Genomic DNA, 24,926 nt, shown 5'->3' with positions numbered 1-24,926 from the left:
ATTTAACAGATCAATAAACATATCAAACAAAACTAATATACAATCCGAGAAAGGGTCGGCCTTGGTGCCTTAGATCCTATTGATATAGTGAAGATAACTCACCTCACAAGTAGCTCGGAAGGTAGCGTAAAACTCTTCCAGATGTTGCTCCAACTCTAACACCTATATTCACCAATGCCCCTCTGCTATAAAAATCCAATTTACCAAAATACCCTCAGAAGTCCAATAGTCAACCCATGGTCAAATTCAAAGTCAACTGCCAAAGTCAATAGTCCATGTTGACCTCAACTCGTCGAGTACAACCAGCCACTCGCCGAGTTCCTTGCAATACTCGCCAACTCGCCGAGTCATAAGAGCGACTCGTCAAGTTCCTAGTGTCAGTGGCCGCAAACCCCTTGGTCAACTCGCCGGGTTTCCCTATACAACTCGACGGGTTCATACGTGTCCAAAGGTTGGGAAAACCCTAGCCGACTCGTCGAGTCACTTGACTGACTCGCCGAGCCCAAGGCATTCTTCATCAGACTCGCTGAGTCGTTCATCCGACTCGTCGAGCCTACAAGTATCTTCATCGGACTCGCCGAGTTGTCCTGATACTCGCCGAGTCCATTTAGTCCTTCATCCAAACAGAGGACTTTTAATCCATGCTAAGGCTCCATATTGTAGATCCAGTCCCCCAAGGCATGTTTATCACGTAAAGTTGCAAACTTTACGTGCATGCAAGGTGCTAATGACCTAAATCAAGCTAAAGAAGAGGTTCTAGGCCAAAGAGCTTCACCAACATGCTAAAGACTGAGACTGTATGATGATAAGAGCCATAATGAGCCTAGATATGAAGTTGCAACTTCAGATCTTGGTTCATCACTCGAAATGCAACACCAATTGCCCAAGATAGCCCCAAAACTCAAATATAAAATGGATCTAGCTAGAAGAAGCTCAAGGTGGCGACTTGATACCTCCAAATGATGATAAACTGAGGTAGACTTCCGATCCCCAAATATTTCTTGCTCAAAGCTTCTTGATCTTCAAGCCTTTCCTCACCAAGATCCACCTTTCAAGCTCAAACATACAAGTATGGAGAGGAAATGGAGATTTAGGGTTTCCGGACTCATAGGGGCTGCAAGGGAAGATAAGGGGGGCAAAGGATCCTTTAAATAGGGTGCAAAACCCCGGAATTTAGGGTTTCATCTGCCAGTTCCTACTCGTCGAGTCCCTTCTTGGACTCGGCGAGTAGGTCACTAAAACATGAGGATCAGCCCGCTGCTACTCGGCGAGTCAGGCAACCGACTCGTCGAGTAGACCTTGAAATCATCAGAAATTATCACCACAAATTGATACACGGGAATCGGGGCGTTACAATATTATCGGAGATTTATCCAGAATTTCTCCAAGATAGTTGTTCCTTTGACTCGGTTGACAAAGAAGATGGTTACATTTCGTTGGGGGCCTGAGCAGCAGGCTGCTTTTGAGACCTTGAGACAGCGGTTGTGCGAGGCATCGATTTTGACCCTGACGGAGGGTGTTGAGGATTTTATGGTTTATTATGATGTGTCGATCATAGGTTTGGGGCAGTGTTGCTGTAGAGGGTTCGTGTAATCGTTTACGCTTCGAGGCAGATGAAGCTTTATGAGGCAAATTATCCAATTCATGATTTGAAGCTAGGGGATGTGGTCTTCTCCCTAAAGATTTGGCGGTACTACCTCTATGGGGTCCGTTTTCTATTTACATGGATCACAAGATCCTGAGGTATCTGATGGATCAACTAAATCTAAACATGAGGCAGCTCCAGTGGTTAGATTTGGTGAAGGATTATGATTACGAGATCCTTTATCACCCGGGGAAGGTTAATGTAGTGGTTGATGCTCTCAGCAGTAAGGCGGTCACGACTCTGATCAGGAATATATGTTTGAGGATTACCGTGATTACTACGCTTTTGGAGTGGATTCATGAGGCTTAGGTCGAGGCTATAAAGGAAGAGCACTGGAAGAATGAGCATATTGTGGGTCAGGTGCCTTCCTTCGATTTTGATAGTTGTGGGTTGTTCGCTCTTCACCGATGGGTTTGGGTTCCTTATTGGGGCGGTGTGCATCAGGTCCTGGTGGAGGAGGCGCACAAGTCTAGGTTCTCTATTCATCCAGGGACGACAAAGATGTATAGGGATCTTCGTCCTGATTATTGGTGGCCCTGCATGAAGCAAGATGTGGTTTGGTATGTGGAGTGGTGTTTGACTTGAAGGAAAGTCAAGGCCGAAAATCAACAACCTCACGGCAATATGCAGCCGTTGGAGATTCCCATATGGAAATAGGAGGATATTACCATGGATTTCATCACAAAGTTATCCCGGACTGCGCACGAAGTGGATTCGATTTAGGTGATCATGGATGGTTTGACCAAGAGCACGCATTTTATTCCGATTCAGGAGAGTAATTCTATAGAGAAATTGGTTGATGTTTATATCAGGAGGTTGTGGCACGTCATGGGGTTCCAGTTTTGGTGGTTTCTGATAAAGATGTTCGGTTTACTTCCAGATTTTGGAAGAGATTCCATGACGAGTTGGGTACTCGTTTCCATTTCAACACAACCTTCCATCTGTAGGCCGATGGTCAGAGAGAGCATACGATTCATACATTAGAGGATATGTTGCGGGCATGAGTTTTGGACTTTGGTCGGAGTTGGGATAAGTATCTTCCGTTAGCAGAATTTTCGTATAACAACAGTTATACGCCAACATTGATCGACCTCCTTTTGAGATGTTATATGGGAGGAAATGCAGGACCCCGATTTTTTGGGGCGAGGTTGGTCAACGGGTTATGGGGAGTATTGAGGTGGTACTCAAGACCACCGAGTTGATCTAACAGGTTCGGAGTAGGCTCTAGATAGCTCAGATTCAGCAGAAAAGTTATGTCGATAGGCGCGGATTAGATCTGGAGTTCCAGGTGGGGGATATTTTTCTCCTGAAGGTGTCACCTTGGAAAAGTGTCATCTGATTCAGGAAGAGGGGCAAGCTGGACCCCTAGTATATCGTTCATTTCAGGGTTTTGGCATGGGTGGGCCGGGTTGCATATCCTTTGGATCTTCCAGAAGAGCTTAGTCAGATTCACAGCATGTTCCATGTCTCTCAACTGCGAAAGTGCTTAGTGGATGATTCCGCAGTGGTACCGTTAGAGGACATTCAGGTGGACGACCGCTTGAACTATATTGAAAGACCGGTGGCGTTTCTGGATCGGAAGATGAAAACCTTGAGGAACAAGGTTGTTGAGTTTGTGAAAGTACAATGCCAACATCGCAAGGGTTCTAAGTGGACGTGGTGTAACACCCCGATTTCCTGGATATGGAACTTGAGAATTTCATTCACATTATAGGACCTGCTCGAGGAGTTGTTTGGTCCCAACTCGTTGTGTAGGAGTTGATCAGAACGCGCGGAATATGAAGTCTACTCGTTGAGTCGGAGGAGTGGACTCAAAAAATTGAGTTTGTTTGATGAAACCCTAATTATTCGGGCTTACACCCTATTTAAAGGACTTTAACTCCTTTACCTCACCTCCTTCATCACTTTACCACCCTGAGATAAACCATAATCGAGTACCTTCCATTTGAGACTGTTTGGAGCTAATAGAGGGGGTGTTTTGGTGCATTCCTTGAAGAATAGAAGGATTGGAACAAGAAGGAGTCTTTGGATCTGGCATCATCTCAGTGGTAGCAGTCATTTGAAGGTAAAAGGTCATTACCTTGATCACTTGTTTGTTAGATCTCTCTATTAGAGAGTTTATGGCCTTTCTAGCTTCTCATTGAGCTATTGATGGTTGTGAGCATGCTATGGAGCTGAGACCTCAGATCTGGACACTACTACGCTCTTTAGGCCTAAAGCCTCAAGCTTTATGAAGCTTTGACCCGTCTTCATGTCCTAAACCATTTCTTGAGCTTAGTTTTGGGTGTTTTAGCCTTGTGAGGCCTTGCATGCACGTAAAGTTATCAACTTTATGTGGTAACTTCATCCTAGGAGATTGGATCTGAAGTTTGGAGCATTGGAATCGACTGGAATGAGTTTAATGAGTAATGGCTGAAGAACTCGACGAGTTTGGCATCCAACTCATCGAGTTGAGTTGGGTTTTCCCGTTTTTGGATTCAGATTGAATTCGATGAGTTGGTGGGACAAGTCGATGAGTGGTTAGGGTTTTCCCTGACCTTATGGACTCTACATAGACTCGACGAGTTAGCTAGCAACTCGGCGAGTTTACTCGCGCTTTTGTGATTTACTGAGTATTGAGGAACTCGATGAGTAGATGAGTTGCACTCGACGAGTTGGGTCACCTTTGACTGTTGACTTCCGTTGACTTTAGGGTTTTGGTCAATCTGTGGATTTTGGAGGCTATGGAGGGGCGGAGTCTAGACCAACAGTTCGAGTGTGGGATATATTTCTTTACTCTGCGAGGTGAGTCTTCTCACTATACTTAACTGAGTGGTAATATTGTGTGATCGGAGGGTCTTATGTAACATCCATAAATTTTACGCCAAATTTAAAACTTTTCAATGATAATTTAAAACCAACAAACAATTTTTTACAAAACATTTTCAATTAATGTCCATCAGAGTGTCCCAAAATCATATGATAAGGATGAGGAGCGGTACAGTCACACCTTCACCTTGCCATGATCTCCTGAAGTACCTGAAACAATAAACTGAAAATTGTAAACCCGAGGGCTTAGTGAGCTACCCCCAAAATACCAATACCCCACTGACAATACCATATCAGTAGTAATCAACCAATCAACATGCATATTGGGTCATCGGCCTGACTAGACCGCCCTACAGGGCCTATAGTCTGACTAAATCTATACCGAACCTTCGGCATGACTGGACTGCCACATGGGTCTACAGTCTCCCCGGACCGCTCGTAGGGTTTGTTGGCCTTCAACACAAAGCAAGACCGCCTCAACCCAACCAACGAACAAATAATCATATACGCATAATTAATACATACCAACATATACAGACATCAAACATATCTATCTCACTGATCGTCAATCATAGCATTCTCTTATAACTAAGCACCGACCTAGCAGGCCGCCGTCCTACCAATCCCTAAGGATCATAAAGCATAACGATATAGTGAGGATAACTCACCTCGCAGATGTATCAGATCATAACCGCATATAACATATCGTAACCACAAGTAGCACATCATAACAATAACAACTAAAGGGCCGACCTTGGTGCCGTAGACCCTATTGATATATTGAGGATAACTCACCTCGCAGATGTCGAGTCGGTAAATAAATCCCAACTCCCGAATCACTGGCCAAAGGCTCCACCACCTGTTTACCATAATGCGAATTCACCCATAAGTCCTCATCCTTACAAGGAACTCCATAAACCAACCAATAAATCCCTGGTCCAAGTCAAAGTCCGTACTCAAGGTCAACAGTCCATGTTGACCTTAACTCGCCAAGTACCCTCGGCTACTCGCCGAGTTTCTTGAAGTTCTTTCCCACTCGCCGAGTCAACGGGGTGACTCGTTGAGTTCTTACAATTTTCTATTGGGACCCTAAGGCCACCCGTCGAGTTTCCTTCTAGCAACACGTTGATACAAACACATTCCTATCTTGGGGAAAACTCATCCGACTCGCCGAGCTGTTCTACAACTCGTCGAGTCTATGGCAATCTTCATCGGACTCGTCGAGTCGTTCATCCAACTCTTCGAGTTCACGGCCATCTTCATGTGACTTGCCGAGTCAACCTTGCGACTCGGCGAGTACATGCAGTTCTTCATCCATACAGAAGCTTATTAGGCCATGCAACGCCTCCAAACCACAGATCCAAACTCCTAGGGCATGTCTATCACGTAAACTTGCAAACTTTATATGCATGCAATGAGGTAATGACCCATAAAGAGATAAAGAGGAGGTTCTAGGAAAAAAAGACTCCATCAACATGCTAAAAGCTGGGTTCTTGTGATAATGATGGCCAAGATGAGCCCATATCCGAAGTTACAACTTCAGATCTTGGCTCCTTACTCGAAATGCAACACCAAAGCCCCAAAATGCTCCCAAACTCAAATATAGAAAAAGGGTTTTATTAGAAGAAGCTCAAGGTGATGAATGAATACCTCCAAAAGATGTTAAACTGAGATAAACTTCAGATACTCGACTGCTTCCTTGCTCAAAGCTCCTCGACCCTCAACTTTTCCTCACTCAACTCCTCCTTCCAAGCTAAAGAGCACACCAAAGTAGAGAATTTCACGAATTAGGGTTTATGGATTAGAGGGGAGTAGTAAAAGAGGCTGAGGGGGGAAAACTGATGGGTTTTAGGCATAAGACATCCTATGTGCTCATACAAACCCTAAAGCTTGGATCTAGGTTTCTCTATTGTACATACTTTGAATCCAAGTCTTTGAACCCTAATACTAGCATATGGAAATCAGAATCCACATGTAAATAGGCTTAAGAACATACCTTGATTGTTATATAGCAATAACAATCCAATTCCTCCTTGAATTGACCTTGGAAAGCAGAGAGTCACAAGTGTCACTCCTCTAATGGCTTACAAACACCATAAGCAAGTGGAGAAGGTATATAGAGAGAGGAGAGAGGTTAGAATTCGTATCTAGGACTTCTTGGGAAGGGATACATGAATTCATGACCTTGGGTTGTTTATATAGGTGTAGAGATAGGGTTTCAGTCATTATCCTTATCTAGTTGATTATCCATTAAGCAACCAATAAGATAATCCTTGAATCCTTATCATACTCGAATTCTAAGGCTTTCCAACCTTAAATTCGTCCACCATACTTATAAGATAATCCTTACCTTATTTTGCAACTATCACATAATTACAAATCAGCCCCTCTAGTTTAATTAATTACATTTGATCACAAAACTAATTCTTAATTAATTATCGACCAATATTAATTAAACAAATATGATTTCTCCTTTAATATATTATTCTTATAACATATCAATAAATCATATTATCCTCTCTCTCTATATATTTCTCCAATCAAGTTGCTTTGGTGAAGGCAACCCAAAAGGACCATGCACCATCGGGTCAAGTACATACCAAAATAGTTATGGACTTAGACACTAATCCAACAGTCTCCCACTTGGATAAGTCTAACAACTATTCTACGTATGACTTCGGATCCCGATCTGCAATCGTAGCTTTCCAAAGCCGCTGTCAACTCTGATCATATCAAATACGCGTGTCCTTAAGATAAGGGATCATATATTCCTCCATTCTAGATATCATATGAGATATGATTTCTAATCATTCTCTTTGTACTACTTCTCGATTTCTGATTTATGACGACTGACTAATTGAACAAATCAAATTAGCCCTAGCCCGGCCGAGCATTTACGTTTGTCATCACTAAACCATCGAGGGGCCCAAAGATATCGCTTTTATCCTACTTTGGATAAAAGGAACGGATAAACTTTGATACAATGCTTGCTTGTACTCACGCACCGAATCACACACAACAATATGTTTTATAACACCAAGTTACTGGTGCGTTTACATATTATCAATGTGTAACCGATTTGCAAGATACAACTCACACATCTCGGTTTCAAGAATATAAGATGTTATCGTCTCACCAATCACTCGTGATACAATCCATGGAGTGATCCAAGTGAGCGTGGGTCTAATCCAATGCTCAAATCACATTCATAAGCACTCATGAACGTTGCAGCAAACATTTGCTTATGTCTAATACTTTTCTAGACATTCCACACACCAATTCACGACAGTCTTCATTCATATCTACTTCCAACATATGAACGACTGTGGCCCGTTTGAATAATTCGATTATTCTTAATAAACTCAATTATTCTGGAAGTCAAAACATGCAAATGTGAAACACAAGAATAATACTAATCCCATATGGCCTCAAACCTTTGAGTATAAATAAAACACCTTTTATTTATCACCATATTGATTACTCATTATTTGTCGTTTCGGGTAATCAACTTCTTACTTGAATTCCAACACTTGTCTCATGCTCCTAGCATGCACACAATGTTTACCTATGGTTCTTACTTTGTGAAATAGATCACATTGAACACATTTCCAATCCTTCTCATTTCACAACTCCAAATCCGTTTTTCATAAGTTAAAGAATATCAAATTCTTGCTACTTATAGAATATGCTAGATTCTAACATTCTATGTAACTATCCTTTCGTAATGTCACTGCACCAAAGTCACAAAGACTATTGCCAATGATATTACAAAGTCTTCTATCAGAGATTGTTACAAGACAATTCCATAGATGTGATGTCTCTCACTCAAAGTACTTTCTTTGAACATCCTTTTGCATAGAAGTTTCTAATCTAGTCATAGATTTCTCAATATTCAATTCCCAATATGGACACACTTCCATATGTTCCATATGACAACTCATTCTTAATAGAATCTTATCTATTCATAATGATGTCGATATGGTCCATCCAATATGGAAACATTTCCATATTTTCCAATACTATACTTCCAACTACTCACAAGCGACCAATCCTCGTCGAACTTGGATTGTCCTTTGATAGTTGTTTAATTATTTTAGTCAAAACCAATTCTAGTCCCTTTTCCCTCTAAATGCGCTCGACATTTGGAAAATTTTAGAATGGTCAAACATTAAAGCATTTGCAATCGATCCTATACCCGAAGCGTATGGGACACGACGCATAATGTTTTATTTGCTATGTTCTCAAAATTTGAATTGTGAAGAGGGATGCCGTAATCATAATCGAAATTTTAAGAACACACTTTGTACCTTTGACTAAATTTTATTAACATTTCTCAACCTAAACCTTTAGATTTGAAATGAAGCATAATATTCTCTCCCTTAATTATAGCAAAACAACTCTTCAACTATTGCGACTTTGCAAAGTATGACTCTTGTTTTCTATAATTAATATTGCTAACCTTGCAATACTTTCCTTAATAATCATACAATCATAACTTTTATGCTCCCACTATCTTGATGATTATTATAAAACATAACACTTATGCTCCCACTAGCTTCGACATGTATTCATAAACATCTTAACTTTCAGAAAACAATGCTTATTGAATTTCTTAAGTTCATGTTTCTAATACTTAGTGCTTTGATAATCTTTTATCTAGGATTCTTTATACACCTTTGCCTTCGATAGTTCATATGTGTGTCTAAACAATTAAGACTAATTGCCAAACCTCACAATTCAAATTATGGAAAGGGATGCCGTAACCATAATTGAATTCGAGAATGCAATTTTACAATCACTATCTTCTTAAAATCTTTCTTAGTGAAAGGATTTCCTCACAATCATTTTCATGAAGGAGGAAATCTTATGACACTTAGATTTTAAACGGTGTAAATGTTCCTATCCATGTGAATTTGTCAAAACCAACGTTTACGACAAATTCAAACTCATATGGATCGAACTTTCTTAATCTTGATTTCTTGCCTCATGGTAGCACAGCTGCCCACCACATCTTCCAAGTAGTTAAGCATCTCACCCTTTCTTATCAATGTACCTTTCATTGATTAAGGTGCCTTGCCTTTTATGTATTCAAGATGAGAACTCATAGAACTCATATGCATAATTAACTCAATTGGAACAACACATAATCAAAATAATGTCAATACGATAGGTTGTCAACCTCAACTCGTGTGCTAGTGATGATTGGTAAGGTTTATTTGATTTGTTCTTGAAACTATTCAAGACCATTAAGACTCCCACTAACTCCGTGACATATACGATTCTTTTGTCAATAACCATTTCTTGACAAACAAATATTCAAGAGTTAGTGTAGCTTTTATCAAAACACTTCATAAATTGGTACTAGTTGGCCTTTGTCTTATTCAAGACATCACAACTTCCTACATTTGATGAATGTTATAAACCTTTAATACTTTTCACTCATTGTCACAATCTTAACTTTAAGACTTGTTATTGGAACGAAGTATGATTGACTTATTGATTTAACCATTTCTTCAATTCTTGATTCCTCTTCTTAGACATACAATTGTACTAAGACTCACTTAGAGGATCAATTGAGATATGGTTCTTAATCACTAAGACATATCATAAAGCATAAAAGCTACTCTCCCTTCTTCTTAGAATGGAGAAACTTTTATCTTTCTGCCTACTTGATTCTTCTTATTCGTTCTGCTATTGATCTAAACCCTTTAATCAATTCAGAATTACACTTAATCTTGTAAGTATAATCATATTTACTAAACCTTTAGTAGATCATGACGAATATCATTGTTACTCTTATGGTGGACTTGATCAACACGCAACATGGTGTGCTCGATCTTTTAGTCCTTCACTTGACACTTTGTCAATGAATCAGTCTAATTTCCAAATACAAAATTTCTCATTCATCGTGCATCCACGTTGCATGATTCCAAGTTTCTGTCCAAATGAAACTTGGGCGATGAGAAACTCTCCCTATTTGGTAAATTCTTGACTTTTCCATAAGAATCATATCCATTTGTTGTAGAAATATGCAAACACCAATTTTCATAACAATTTCATTGCAAGGAAATAAATAAATAAATAAGTCAAACGAAAATTTATTTTATTTATAAAAGCAGCGGAAAACATTTGTCCTTACAATGCAAAATCCATTGAAAACTATGTATTTCAAAAGAAAATTTCTAACAACTCTATCATAACTATCTAAGCTCAAAATCTAATCTTCAAGTCCATGCGATCAAGATCCATTCCTTGTGATTAGATTCATCTTGTTCTTTCACCAAGCTTCCTTTCTTTTCACCGATCCTGTAAAACATTCAAATGCAATCTTATCACATTATGTATCAGTGAATAGGAACTTAATGGAGTTAGATAGTGGTTTTTTTTTACCTAAAGCGCAGTCATACCTTTGACTCTCCCATCTCTTAGATCTCTTAGGTAATTAGGGCAACTTCGTCTCCAATGCCCCTTCTCTTGGCAATAAAAGCAAATTGACTCTTTTGGAATAACACATGGAACTACTTCAGACATCGCCTTTCTCTTATGATCAAACTTTTCGATCATTGCATGTCTTTCATTGCCATTGTCTATATCCATAGAGGTCTTGAAGGCAGATTCACCAATCAACTTTGCTTTTGTATTGCGCCAAACCATTGCTGATTCGGCAGCAATAAGCATATAGGTGAGATCTATAAGGGTCACGTTGTGGTTCGTCATATAGTACTCTCTTACGAACTCACTATATGAGTTGGGAAGTGACTGAAGAACCCAATCAACTGCCATCTCTTCACTAACAACGGATCCCATCATTCTTAGTCTATCAATGTGCGACTTCATCCCTAGGACGTGTGCACACACCGACTTTCCTTCTTTATGTTTACTTGCCAAAAGGGCTTGAGTGATATTGAACCTTTCAATTTTACAATCTTGTGGGTTAGGAAGAATAATTGGAGGAGGAGGAGGAAGTGAAGCATGATTTCTTGATCCTCGATCGAATCGTGGAATATCATCTTCATGTGGAATGCTTGTTCCACGGGATTTGGGAATACCATAGTTGTCGAACTTTGATATCTACAATACGGGAGAAAACGAATTCAAGTTAGTTGATTGATTGAGTCCTTGGTAAATCACCCAAATGAAATTCCAAGGCTAGGACCCAACACAATATTCTACAACTCGGGAGAGGGATGCCGTAACCCAAATTGCAGAACATTTGAAGGTAAGTGAATGACGATTCACTAATTTCCACCATGAAAAACGAAAATTATATTTAAGTTTTAAATCTATGAAAACTCCTAGATCCTTTGAGATTCATTGAACTTTCAATGGCATGTTTAAATCTCGATATGCCCCTCTTGTTTGTGACTGGGATGCCGAGGATCACAAAGCGGGTGTGAATAACCATGCAAACTTACATGGTGCCCTCACATGTTACAGTCGCCTATTCGATGTGCCGGTAAACCACACACGCTCCACCGAACTATGACAAACATTGAGTCACCCTTTGCTACCTTTGCTTAGACCCATTTAGTGTGCCGGTTAACCACACATGCTCCACTAACGTCTTCGCAAGGGCACAAAGTGTAATTTCATGGAATTGCATCAATTCACTTTTGCCTAAGTAACTAAGATTGGGAATTATATGAAAACATTTAGTTACTTTTATACTTCATTATACTTATAAAGGAAGGTTTCGTCCTATCCTACCTGTTCGGCTAACGACCCTCCACTGGTCAAGAGTGCGGTGGGTAAGAGTGGATACCCATTCAATCGCCATTTTATAGGCAATTTCCTTAAACACCCCTTATAGACCAGCTTCGTGAATGAGGCCTACTAACGGTAAGACTGACTTTTACTCATACATATATATAATGTTAGACTTTTAATGTTATATATAGTATAGGGTGTATTTTACACATTTAAAATATTTGGTGGTTCAATTTAACAATTATACTTTTAATTCACTTAAATTGTAAACTTAAATTTTTATGGATTTATTAAACTTCTTTTAATTATACACCTTAATTAATTAATAAAACCATAAGGGTGTGATTTGAACTTTTTCAAAACTATACTAGAGTTTTAGAATTTAACATTCCTAATTAAACTTTTAATCAACTTTTAAATTCCAAAACTTGAGGGCAAGTTTTGAAACATTTCAACACATTAGGGTTTAGAATTTAAATATGCATCAATATTAAAGTATTTAATCAAAATTTAAATTCCAAAACTTGAGGGAAAGTTTTGAAACCTTTTTCAAAACATTAGGGTTTCAACTATTTAAATTTCAAAACAACAAAACTTTTGGGTTCAAATTTAAACTATAAAACCTAAAGGGCAAAATATGAAACTTTTCATAACAACAAGGATCAAATAAAAAATAATTCAAATTAACATTTAATCACATAATTATCCATATTTGATTTATTTAATGATTTCTTGCAAAACAATTTATCAATATACTCAAAATAATTAATCAATTATCTTATAAGGAAACAATTATCCTATTAATTGATAAATATCTTCAATTAGATTAAAATTATAGTCAAATATATCATATAATCGGATTAATATTAATCTAACATGATAAGGTAATTATCCCAATGCAAAAACAGCAAGAAATCCCGAGATAAGCACTGTCTGACGCACCGACTCGCCGAGTCACCCTCTAGAACTCGCCGAGTAGGGCTGACTCGCCGAGTCCAAGAGTGACTCGCCGAGTCAGGTCGAAGAGTGAGGCCAAAACACGATTTTCAGTTACATCAAGCATCAATACAATAGAAACCAATCATGGCTCTGATACCACTGATGGGTTTTAGGCATAAGACATCCTATGTGCTCATACAAACCCTAAAGCTTGGATCTAGCTTTCTCTATTGTACATACTTTGAATCCAAGACTTTGAACCCTAATACTAGCATATGGAAATCAGAATTCACATGTAAATAGGCTTAAGAACATACCTTGATTGTTATATAGCAATAACAATCCAATTCCTCCTTGAATTGACCTTGGAAAGCAGAGAGTCACACGTGTCACTCCTCTAATGGCTTACAAACACCATAAGCAAGTGGAGAAGGTATATAGAGAGAGGAGAGAGGTTAGAATTCGTATCTAGGACTTCTTGGGAAGGGATACACGAATTCATGACCTTGGGGTTGTTTATATAGGTGTAGAGATAGGGTTTCAGTCATTATCCTTATCTAGTTGATTATCCATTAAGCAACCAATAAGATAATCCTTGAATCCTTATCATACTCGAATTCTAAGGCTTTCCAACCTTAAATTCGTCCACCATACTTATAAGATAATCCTTACCTTATTTTGCAACTATCACATAATTACAAATCAGCCCCTCTAGTTTAATTAATTACATTTGATCACAAAACTAATTCTTAATTAATTATCGACCAATATTAATTAAACAAATATGATTTCTCCTTTAATATATTATTCTTATAACATATCAATAAATCATATTATCCTCTCTCTCTATATATTTCTCCAATCAAGTTGCTTTGGTGAAGGCAACCCAAAAGGACCATGCACCATCGGGTCAAGTACATACCAAAATAGTTATGGACTTAGACACTAATCCAACAAAAACATGGTCCTTAAATAGGGCGTAAAACCCCGAATTTAGGGTTTCCTCTGCCAGCTCCTACTCGTCGAGTCCCTCCTTGGACTCGGTGAGTAGATCACTAAATACGCGATCCCACCCTACTTCTACTCAATGAGTAGGGCAACCAACTCGTCGAGTAGGTCTTAAAACCATGGAAATTCTTATTTAATCAATACCTGAGAATCGGGGCGTTACATCTTATTTGAGTTATCGACCAGAGGGTCTTATGTGCTTATACTGAGTTATGTGATATCATGCATTATGTCTTTGTTATTTATGTTGTATATTATGTTTGTGTCTTATTGAGTTAGGACCGAAGGGTCCAAACCGAGTTGTAAGACCGGAGGGTCTTCACTAAGATACCGTACTGGAGGGTGTGACCCGAGCTGTGAGACTGGAAGGTCTTCACTGAGACACATTATTGGAGGATCCATATTGAGATATAACTATGAGAGGCTAATTGTTTGTGAGTGGTATTTTAGGGAACTCACTAAGTTTCGTGCTTACAGTGTTGCGTGAAATGTGTTTCAGGTACCTCTCAGGATCGCTGGAAGGCGCCGACATGATTGTACACACCAGCTTTAGATTATGTTTTGAGGATTCTGGGGTAATGTCAAACATTTTGCTGTCTTGTGTTTTGAACAACTTATACATTTGGGTTTTTGAGAAATATGAAATTGTCTTTTGTGTGGTTTTAAAATGAAAATTTTATTTGAAAATTTAGAGCGTCACAAGTTGATATCAAAGCCTTATTTTGAGGGATTCGGATGTACTCTCGGGTATGTATGAACTCAAACTGAAGATTTGAGGAATTTTCTAAAGAGAAATGATTTTTTTTAAAACGATTAAAAGTTTTTAAGAGAAAACGAGATGGAGCAGTGTGTACATTCAGCCAGAGCCCGAACGGTGATTTTCCCAAAATACGCTTACTTGTTATATTATGAGATGAGATACTTATGAGATATTAGAGCTGCATGGTAGATGATAATGTAGGTATTTCAGGAATTTAGAGATAGAGTTGCCTGATTCATGATGCCTTAGCCTAGGGAAATGTTATTGATTGATATTATCTGCTATTTTGCTCCGTGTGTGTTGAGTAGGGGTACATGGTAGGAATTTGTTAGGAGAGATTTTTGAGTTGAGGAGTAATCTAGGAGAGATATGTTGGAGCCCATAACTATTATTGGTATGTACTCGACCCGAGAGTAGCATGGTTCATTTGAGTTGTATATCATCAGGACAATTTGTTAGGATGGACTTTTAAGAGAGAAGGTTATATATGATTTGTTAATATATTATAATTTATAATATATTAATATGAAATCACATGTTTAATTAGTATTGATCAAGAATTAATTTGTAATTAATTTAGTGATTAAAGGAGACTAATTAAATCTTTGGGGACTAATTATGGTAATTAGTTATATTTATATGTGTTGGGCTTATGATCCATGTTGGACCAAGTTTATGTATGGATACATAAAGAGTTGGGCCACATGAACCATGGATCATAACACCCATGGGTATGGATTTGTATTATACCCATGACCCTTGGAATCCTACATATAAATAGGTGAGTACATAGCCAAAAACGTAACTCATGCTCTTGGAGTTCATATGGATGGTTTTGGTGTATGAAGATGCTCTCTTAAAATGTCATCCTTTGTCCATGACATGTTGTGTTTCCATTTGAGGCTTCCACACTATTGAGGCTAAGCTCTTAAGGCCAAATACATCAAGACTTCAAGCTACATAAAAGGTATGTTACCCTAACTAGTATCTTATATGGTTTATGTCAAATGCATGCTAGTTATATATTTAATGGCTTGGAAACCATTTGCACGTATAATTAGTGAAAACATAGATCCAAGGTATTTAGGGTTGTATGTGCACCATAGGATGTTGTAGTATACAAAACCCTTTAGTGGTATCAGAGCCAAGGCTTGTTTTCAATTATACTTGATGCAAATTGCTGAAAAAATCGATTTTTTGGCTGTCTAGACTGTGGACTCGCCGAGTCCCCTGATGGAATCGCCGATTCCATGAAGAAATTCATCCTACTCGTCGAGTAGGTTCATACACTCGACAAGTAGGAGGCCCAGAGTGCAGATTTTTGACTTTTAAGACTGGAATTGGACTAGAATCATTACCCTAAGTTGTTTTTGAACTTATAAACCTGTTTTGATGTGGTAATGATCATTCTAATCCACTTCAAAAGATAACTGTCAATAGATTCATGTTTTGTACTATTTTAATGGTTAGACTAATTACATGAAAATTGTTTGATTTGAATTGTCTTGTTCATATGAGTTTAATCTAGATCATAGTTTTCTTGACATGCTTGTTAGTTGAATTGATGATCTTGGTGTTTTTTTAATGGATTCCATAACTTGTACTCAAGTTATGGAAATCCAAAAGTTTTTTTGTGTTAAATCTTCATTAAAGCCATAGGTTACACAACTTGAAGAGTCATTTTCTCATAAATAGTTTTATGTACTCCATAACTTGTCCTCAAGTTATGGATGTTCAAGAGTATCTTCATTAAAGTATTTAAAACTCATATTAAACTCATATGTTATGAAATTGTGACGAGTTAAAAACTCTTGATTGTTTAGATCTTTCACAAATATATTAATGAAGAACAAACTATTAAATCAAACAAGACAAAGAACACAATATAGAATCAATATAAAGCTTATGATTCAAACGTAGTCACGTCTCAGTAGAGCTCGACTAAGAACTTCCACTGTAGAGGCGAGCTAGGGTTTACAATACTATAATAAGAATTATCAAAATCGTTACCTTCTAAGGATGCATGCACGCATCTTAAATACTAAACCCCTAGAAATAATAAAGCACGGTTGGACAGGCCCAAACCGACTACAAAACTGGGCTAAATGGAACAAACCCATGATGCAACATTAAGATCCCAACAATCTCCCACTTTGCATCAATTAGAGCGAGATCTTCACTTTGGTTGATTAGCAATAGTTCACTTCACCACTTTGAATTAGCATGGAATCGCAGCAAGAATAACATGGCGAAATTGGATATACCATCTAATCATATCCGTGAAGTACTTCTTGTCGCTATCACTATTTTGCTTGCACCTGTGAATAATCCCCAGTACATACTCCAAGCACGAAGTAGTAGAGAGATGTTTATCAGTGAGAGCGAACATGCATTTCTTACCATCCTATTTGGTGAACATCACGGAGTTTAATACCGGATCGATCTTTCCAATCTTCATTTTGTTGATATCAATTGCAGACCCCACTAGCAAAATAGTGGGCTTCTTCCTGAGAGCTGAAACTATCTCTTGATCCATTTTAGCAACCTCCAAAACATAGCATACTAACATTCTCTTCAGATGATCAAAAATCGGTTCATACTCTGCTGGGTTGGAGAGAAGAAAGTTATGAAGAACAATCCAATCATGAGGATTGAGATTGGGTAGATCAGCCAGGGAGAAGATATGCTCAGACAAGGCCGAACCTCTGGTGACTTTGAACTTAACATTGATAAACTTCCCGGCTACTTGAGGCTTAAGGACTCGAACTATAATGATCTTCTGAGCACTCCAAGTTTGATTTTGTGGTTGAGCGAACTCCAAATAGTAGTCGATGAGCTCACGATTAACCTTCGGGTCTGGATGTGGGACCTCTGCAATGGGAAGAAAGGAACGAAACACAAACGCCTTTAGGGTGATAGGCATATCAAATTGAGAGTCTTTTGTGTTTTCACAGTCCAAAGACACTACTGGCTCAAGCCAATGAGTGCTAGGAGAATCGATAGCTTCTTTGATTAGACTCTCCAGAGTCCAATCAGGAAAAAGGGTTTTCTTGCTTTCTAAGAGATCATGTGCCTCCTTTAATCTTCTTTCTTTTTCCTCAGCTTCTTTTACAATTTTGGCACTGAGATCAATTTCCCTTTCCCTAGCCTTTCGATTTAAAGCATCAGCAGTTGTTTCCTCTTCCTCATCACTGTTATCCACTATAGGACCTATGCCTTTATCCTTAGGACCCGAACCTGAAAAGTGCTCGGTCTTATGTTGTTCCGGCTGGGAAGTAGAATGAGGTTGAGACTTAGGAGGAGATGAGAGTCCTTCTCCCCCTTGTTTTGGAGGTACCACCTCCTCTGAAACACCTTCAATGCGACTCAACATCGCAAGAGAAGGTCGGAATTTTTCAGCAAGATGGCGTCTAATGGAGATAGTCAGAATAGGACAATGAGCCTCCAAAACGTTTAAGAGAATAGCATGGACATCGGAGACACAAATTTTGACGACAACCCTTTCAGAGAGAAGGTGATTGACCTTGTTGTTCGCCTGGGAAAGTAGGAGATTCTTGGTCTTCAACTGAGTAGTCTTGCGAGCAAGCTCATCCATGACTGAGTTCTCCATGGCAAGATCAGCTTGAAGTTTGTTGAGACGATCATTGAGAGAGGACAAGTGTGCAACATTGTCCCGTTGAATCTCTTTGCAAAGAGTGACAAAATTTTGCTTCTCAGCTGTAAAAGCTTCTTCTAGGTTAGTGATTGAGTTGGTCACTTTAGAAGCGTTCAACTCAACTGCTCCCTGTAAGGAATCAAGAAAAATGTTAGCATCTTGAATTAGTTTATTGACTTTTTCGGTCGCGTCTGTGCAAGCTTTGGTTGAAGCTACAATGGCTTCTGTTGCTTTAGAGATGGAAGCTTCATGAGACTTGACAAAGGAATCAAGCATAGTCTGAATAGCAGTTTCAGAACTAGGAGTATGAGAGGAAGAAGAGGCCATGAGAGTGTCAAGTTTGTCATTCAGCTCCTTGATGTGTCTTTTGGTAACAGGAGCATCATCATCTTCATCACTCTGAACTCGGTAGGGACTGTAGTAGAAAGAATCGAATTCCATGTCTTCACCACCGAGAACAGTGTTGGTTTCGGTTGAAGGTGTGGGAGATAGTGGTTTGGTTGTTTCAGGGACTGAAGAGCGAACCCCCATATCAGATACGTTGGTTTGAACTCAAGTGGTGGTTGTTGTTGTGGCGTCAGTAAAGAGAGGTGTGGAAATGGGAATGTTAGAGGTAGGTTGAGATGTGATGTCTGGAAAGGTTGTTAGTAAGGAAATAGGAATAGAAGCAGGTGGAGAAGAAGGAACTAGGGAGCGAACAGGTACCTCGGGTGTGGGTGATCTAGGTGGAGTATCACCACGAACCGAAACCTCCTCGCCAGAGCTTTCGCTCTCTGATGCGGTGGGAGTAGGTGGTTTGTTACCCGAAGGAAGGTATTCAGAGTTTGAATTAGTAGAGACTTGAAGAATGAGCCACCGGGCTGGCTTTTTGACCTTCTTCTGCTTAGGCTGGGAAGGCGCTTCCTTGACCAACTTTCGCTTCCTTGGGGTTTGCCCCTTGGCTGGTTTCTTTCCCCTTTTTGCAGGTTTGTCTTCTTCCTCTATTGAGCGAATCATATCAAGAGTGAGTTCCCTTGGACCCGAAGAAGGAAGCTTCTTAAGTTCTTGAATGAATTTACTTGCTTCAGGCACATCGGCATACATGACTTCTGGAATCGATCCAATGAAGAGAAACTTGGACGGATTAGTAACGATAATCTTCGTTGTGTGGAATGTTGAGATGGATGAGAGAAGGGAGTTCGCCATGATTGGTACGTGAAGACGATCCATAGCCTATTTTGTGATAATCGACCAAAACCTGCCACACGAAATTTCAGGATAGCGAGAAGAGGAATATAAACTTTGAACAAGCTGTTGCCACAGGACCGCCCCAAAGTCCAGATGTACCCTATTGTACAATGCATAAAGCATAGTAATAAACAACTTGCTTGCCCCATCTAATCCAGTGCTTCGCTCTGAAAGGCCCTTGAACAATAGAGTAAAGAGGCCATTCCATTGTGGGGGAAGGCATGATTTCTTAAACTTCGTGACAGTGGTTAGGGTTTTAGTGTACCCCATTTGGTAGAACATGGAGAACAATTGACCAGTCGTGATAGAGTCAGGATTTACCATAGAGAGTTCATGAGCTAGACCAAGTAGGGCACATAAGCGATTCTTGTAAATCGAGGTCTTCTCGTTGTGAATGTCAAAGTGAATCCTCTCAGCAGCCTTGTCGTGTAAGCAGTGGAGAAGACGTGAGAGAGGCAAGACATGGGGACGACTTCCACCTTTGTAAGAACATCGACAAGTGGAGAGTATTTGAGGCATTCCACCACGAACAACATGTAGGGTTCATAGATGAATGGTGTATGGTCAATGATGAGGTTTTCTTGAGGCTTAATGGTCAGAAAGTTGGAGTGAACAGAGGTATCTTGAATAGAAGAGGATTCCGCCATGGATGAAGCTTGAGAAGAAGATGATGAATAGTGAGAGAAATCGCCTTTTGCTTTTAGAAGATTTGAGAGCGGTAAAAGAGTAAAGTTGATCGTGAAACCCCTTTTATACGTGAGAGTAGGAGAGAGAAAGATTCGCCTAAAATCTTGTCCTTTTGTGAAACGGTTCCTGATGCGATGGGGAGTAGACAGTTGGCAACCCCAATGATGATGCATGAGAGAGAAAAGACGGTTCACTTTTTATGCGCCTTTCCACATAAAGTACCTTTTTCAAATCGACGAAACAATTGGATAATTACTGACTCATCTATTATGCTTTATCTGAAACGTCACCAACATAAGTAACATGAACCGTTGTTACCCCGTTCATTTCGATGGAAAAACACCATATCCCAAGCTATAAAAAATAGCTCATAAAATAGAACCATACTTTTGGAAAATCAAAGATGTTCGTGCATAGAGTGTGAATGATAAAGAAATAAATCAAATTTTATGGGATAGTGTGATGTCGATCAGGACATAAAACAATAGATCCCGGGCACGAATCTCTTCCTTTCAAGTCAAAAGAGACTTCATAGTGTCTGTGTGGTTTCCCGTTAAAATACGATCAAGTACTTTTGAAGAAGCAATGAAAGGCATCGTTGAATTATAAGGCTTGTAAGGGTGGCTTTCGCTTCAATTCAAGTTACGGTTCTTAATATAAGACCAAAAGAGAATGAAGTACTTGTGAGACCGAGGTGGCCTAATTAACAAGTAGGGTTGTTATATATTTAGTGACTTGTGGAAACAGAGAAATATCAAAAAAAAAAAAAAACTTGATCCTTGGGGAAGAAAAGTCTTGGTAATAGACATTTTCAAAAAGGATCGCTCAAAATAAAAAGAGATTTCATTGGTGAAAGCTAGAACATAGTAATTGTTCACCGTCAATGCATTAAAGGTATTGAATTAAGGGTTTCACTTAGTACGTGGTGACATGAGACTACGATGATAAACACAAATTTTTGTGTAACCATAAACCTCAGTGGTTGATGCTGAGAGTCTCAAGGGTTACATAAATGATATGAAGTGAGATGGAGAAAAATTATGTAGGTGGTGTAAGAAGCGAATGTACCTCTGCTATAAAAAGAAAGGGACTGAGCAGAAAACTCTAAACTCAATATGAGAAGAGTAAGGTAGCTCACGATTAGAGTAAATGTAATAGCCTAGTTTGGGAAAACATGATTTGTATATATCACATTATTAAGGCTTTACTCAAAATCTTTAGAGGCTTTGGACAACATGCAACAACATGCATCTAGGGAAACTTAACTAATACATAGAAAAGAATTTATACCTGCTTGAGCTTCACCATCGAGATTAACTTTGATATAAAGAAAAGCATGAAAAAAAATGAAATAAAAGGAAAAATATTTTTGTATTTTGAAAATAAATGTTTTTTAATAAAACAAAAAGAAAAAATATTTTTAGAGATTATGAATAAAATAAAAATAAAATGAAAAGAAAGCATAAAAAAATACGGAAAAGAGTATACAAAAGAATACAACCGAAATGCATTTTAATGAAAAAGAAGCGAACTGAGTTCAGCAGGACCGAACCCGAAATAGACCGAGCGTTCAATCTATTTTGCTTCTAACTTTTAATGAAGCGAAGACAATTTTGGTACAGAATTGACTTCCATCATTCCTAGACCTTGTAAGATCTTATTGAAAATTGCTTTAGGTAAGGCTTTAGTGAATATATCTGCTAGTTGATCAGTGGTTCTAACGAAGTGAATCTCTACGTTACCATCTTCCACATGATCTTCGATGAAGTGATACCGCAGTGCTATGTGTTTTGTCTTCGAGTGTTGCACTGGGTTATGACAAATCCTAATTGCACTTTCTGAGTCGTAATATAGTGGAATTTTCTTCATGTTCAGTCCATAGTCCCTAAGCTGACTTTGTATCCAAACGATCTGAGATGTGCATGAGGTTGCGGCTATATATTCAGCTTCAGCTGTGGAGAGTGAAACACAGGTTTGTTTCTTTGATTGCCAGCTAAATAATTTGCCATCAAGAAATTGGCATCCTCCAGTCGTGCTTTTACGATCCAACCTACAACCTCCTAGGTAAGCATCTGAAAATGCTTGGACAAAGAAACCTGAGTTGGCTGGATACCATAGACCGAGAGAGGAAGTTCACTTCAGATAGCGAAATATGTTCTTTACTGCCAGCATGTGAGGTTCGCGTGGGTTAGCTTGGAATCGGGCATAATAGCAGACTGAGAACATGATGTCAGGCCTACTTGCAGTGAGATACATTAGTGACGCAATCATCTGATGATAAAGAGTCATGTCAGCGGCTAGTTTCTCCAATGATGGTGTAAGCTTAGTTCCAAATTCCATAGGAACTTTCACCTTTGAGTCTCCCATCATGCCAAACTTGGCAAGCAATGTCTTGGTGTATGCCTCCTGATTGATAAAAATGCCTCTGGGTCCCTGTCTAATATTCAAGCCAAGGAAAAAGTTAATTGGACCCATTGAGCTCATCTCAAATTTAGTTTCCATCAACTTCCTGAATTCAGCTGTTAGGCTGGGATTCGTGGAGCCAAAGATGATGTCATAAACGTAAATTTGGACTATCATAAGGTGGTTACCTTCTTTCTTACGAAATAAGGTTGGGTCAACCAAACCTTGTTTAAATTTAGACATTTTCAAGAATCGAGTAAGGGTTTCATACCATGATCTGGGAGCCTGCTTAGTCCAGAATGTAACAGTGATCTGGATATTTCTCGTTCACGAAGCCTGGTGGTTGCTCTAAGTACACAATTTCTTCAAGTTCTCCATTGAGAAAGGCACACTTTACGTCCATTTGATAGAATTCAAAATTCTTGTGTGCAACATAAGCAAGAAAAATTTGAACCGACTCTAATCTTGCAACTGGAGCGGAGGTCTCTTCATAATCTATACCTTCCTCTTGACAGTATCCTTTCACCACCAACCGGGCCTTATTGCGAATCACATTCCCTTCCTTTTCCATCTTATTTCTGAATATCCATTTGAGACCGATAACCGAAGCATCATTTGGAGTGGGAATTAGACGCCATACTTTGTTTCTTTCAAACTCGTTCAGCTCGTCTTGCATGGATTGAACCCAATCAGAATGATCAAGAGCTGAATTTACCATCTTCGGTTCAACTTTGGAGACGAAAGAGTTGAGCATGCAAAATTCTACTTGAGAGAATAATGCAGCTTGCTTTGCTTCCAACTGTGATCGAGTTAAAACTTTTTCAGAAGATTTCCCAATGATTTGACTTTGAGGATGGTCTTTGGTCCATTTAATGAGAGGAGGGTAATTTGGATCACACAAGGGATCCAGTTCTGCATTGATTTCTTCTTCAAATTCTGATTGTGAGTCATCATACTTGACATTTGTATTCTCCCCCTCGACTAATGACATGAGATATGAATCATAATTCTCCCTTCGTTTGGACTTTCGGTTGAACCGGATGACTGTGATAAAGGACTCTCCCCTGGAGTGATGAACTTTGATTGTTTGGTAGAGACGAACCCTCCCCCTGGATGTAAGGACAGTCACCTGACGGTTCGCTTGAGTCTGGCCTTTTGGTTACCTTTGCCTTGGATTCAGAATCAATAGCCTTTTCTGGGTCATCGAAGAGTAGCATATATTGCTCGAAAAGATTTGAAATCGGCACTGTGACTAGACCAGACTTTGGAAAGATTTCTTGCATTGCATCTTCATTTGTCTTCAACTTCTTGACATAACAGTCATCAAAAGTGACATAGTATGTTTCTTCAATCTTCTTTGAACGTTTATTCAGAACTCTATACGCCTTTGAGTTCACGGAGTAGCCCAAAAAGACCCCTTCATCGACCTTAGCATCAAACTTGTTCCGATTCTCCTTTGAGTTGAAGATGAAGCATCTTGAACCGAACACGTGAAAAAAATTCACATTAGGCTTGCGGTTGTTCAAGATCTCATAAGGAGTGATTGAGAAACGCTTGTTCAAATACGATCTATTCTGAGTGTAACAAGCAGAAGTAATAGCATCTGCCCAGAAATATAAAAGGCAAGGAAGTGAAGCTCAGCAGAGTTCGAGCCGCTTCGCACAGGGAACGATTTCTCCTTTCGATGATTCCATTATGTTGTGGGGTATATGGAGCAGAAAAATTGTGAGTCGTTCCCTTCTCAGCTAGAAAACTTCAAAATCCTTGTTCTTGAATTCCAATCCGTTGTCGCTTCTTACATTACGAACCATTTTTCGCAGTTGAACCTCTACTTGCTTTATGAAGAGCTTGAGCTTGGGAGTTGCCTCTGATTTTTGCTTCAAGAAAAATACCCATGTAAAGCGAGAGAAGTCGTCTACGATAATAATTATGTACTTGTTTCCACCAATGCTTTTGATAGAGGAAGGACCACATAGATCAATATGTAGTAGCTCTAATGGTTCTATCACCTTTGTGTTGATAATAGAAGGATGACTTTGTCGACTTTGCTTTCCCATTTCACAAGCTGCACATAGGTGTTCTTTGTC

This window comes from Lactuca serriola, chromosome 2 (assembly GCF_051521515.1).
Source record: "Lactuca serriola cultivar US96UC23 chromosome 2, Lser_US96UC23_V15, whole genome shotgun sequence".
Lineage (NCBI taxonomy): Eukaryota > Viridiplantae > Streptophyta > Magnoliopsida > Asterales > Asteraceae > Lactuca > Lactuca serriola.
Note: the sequence above shows the minus strand (reverse complement) of the source record.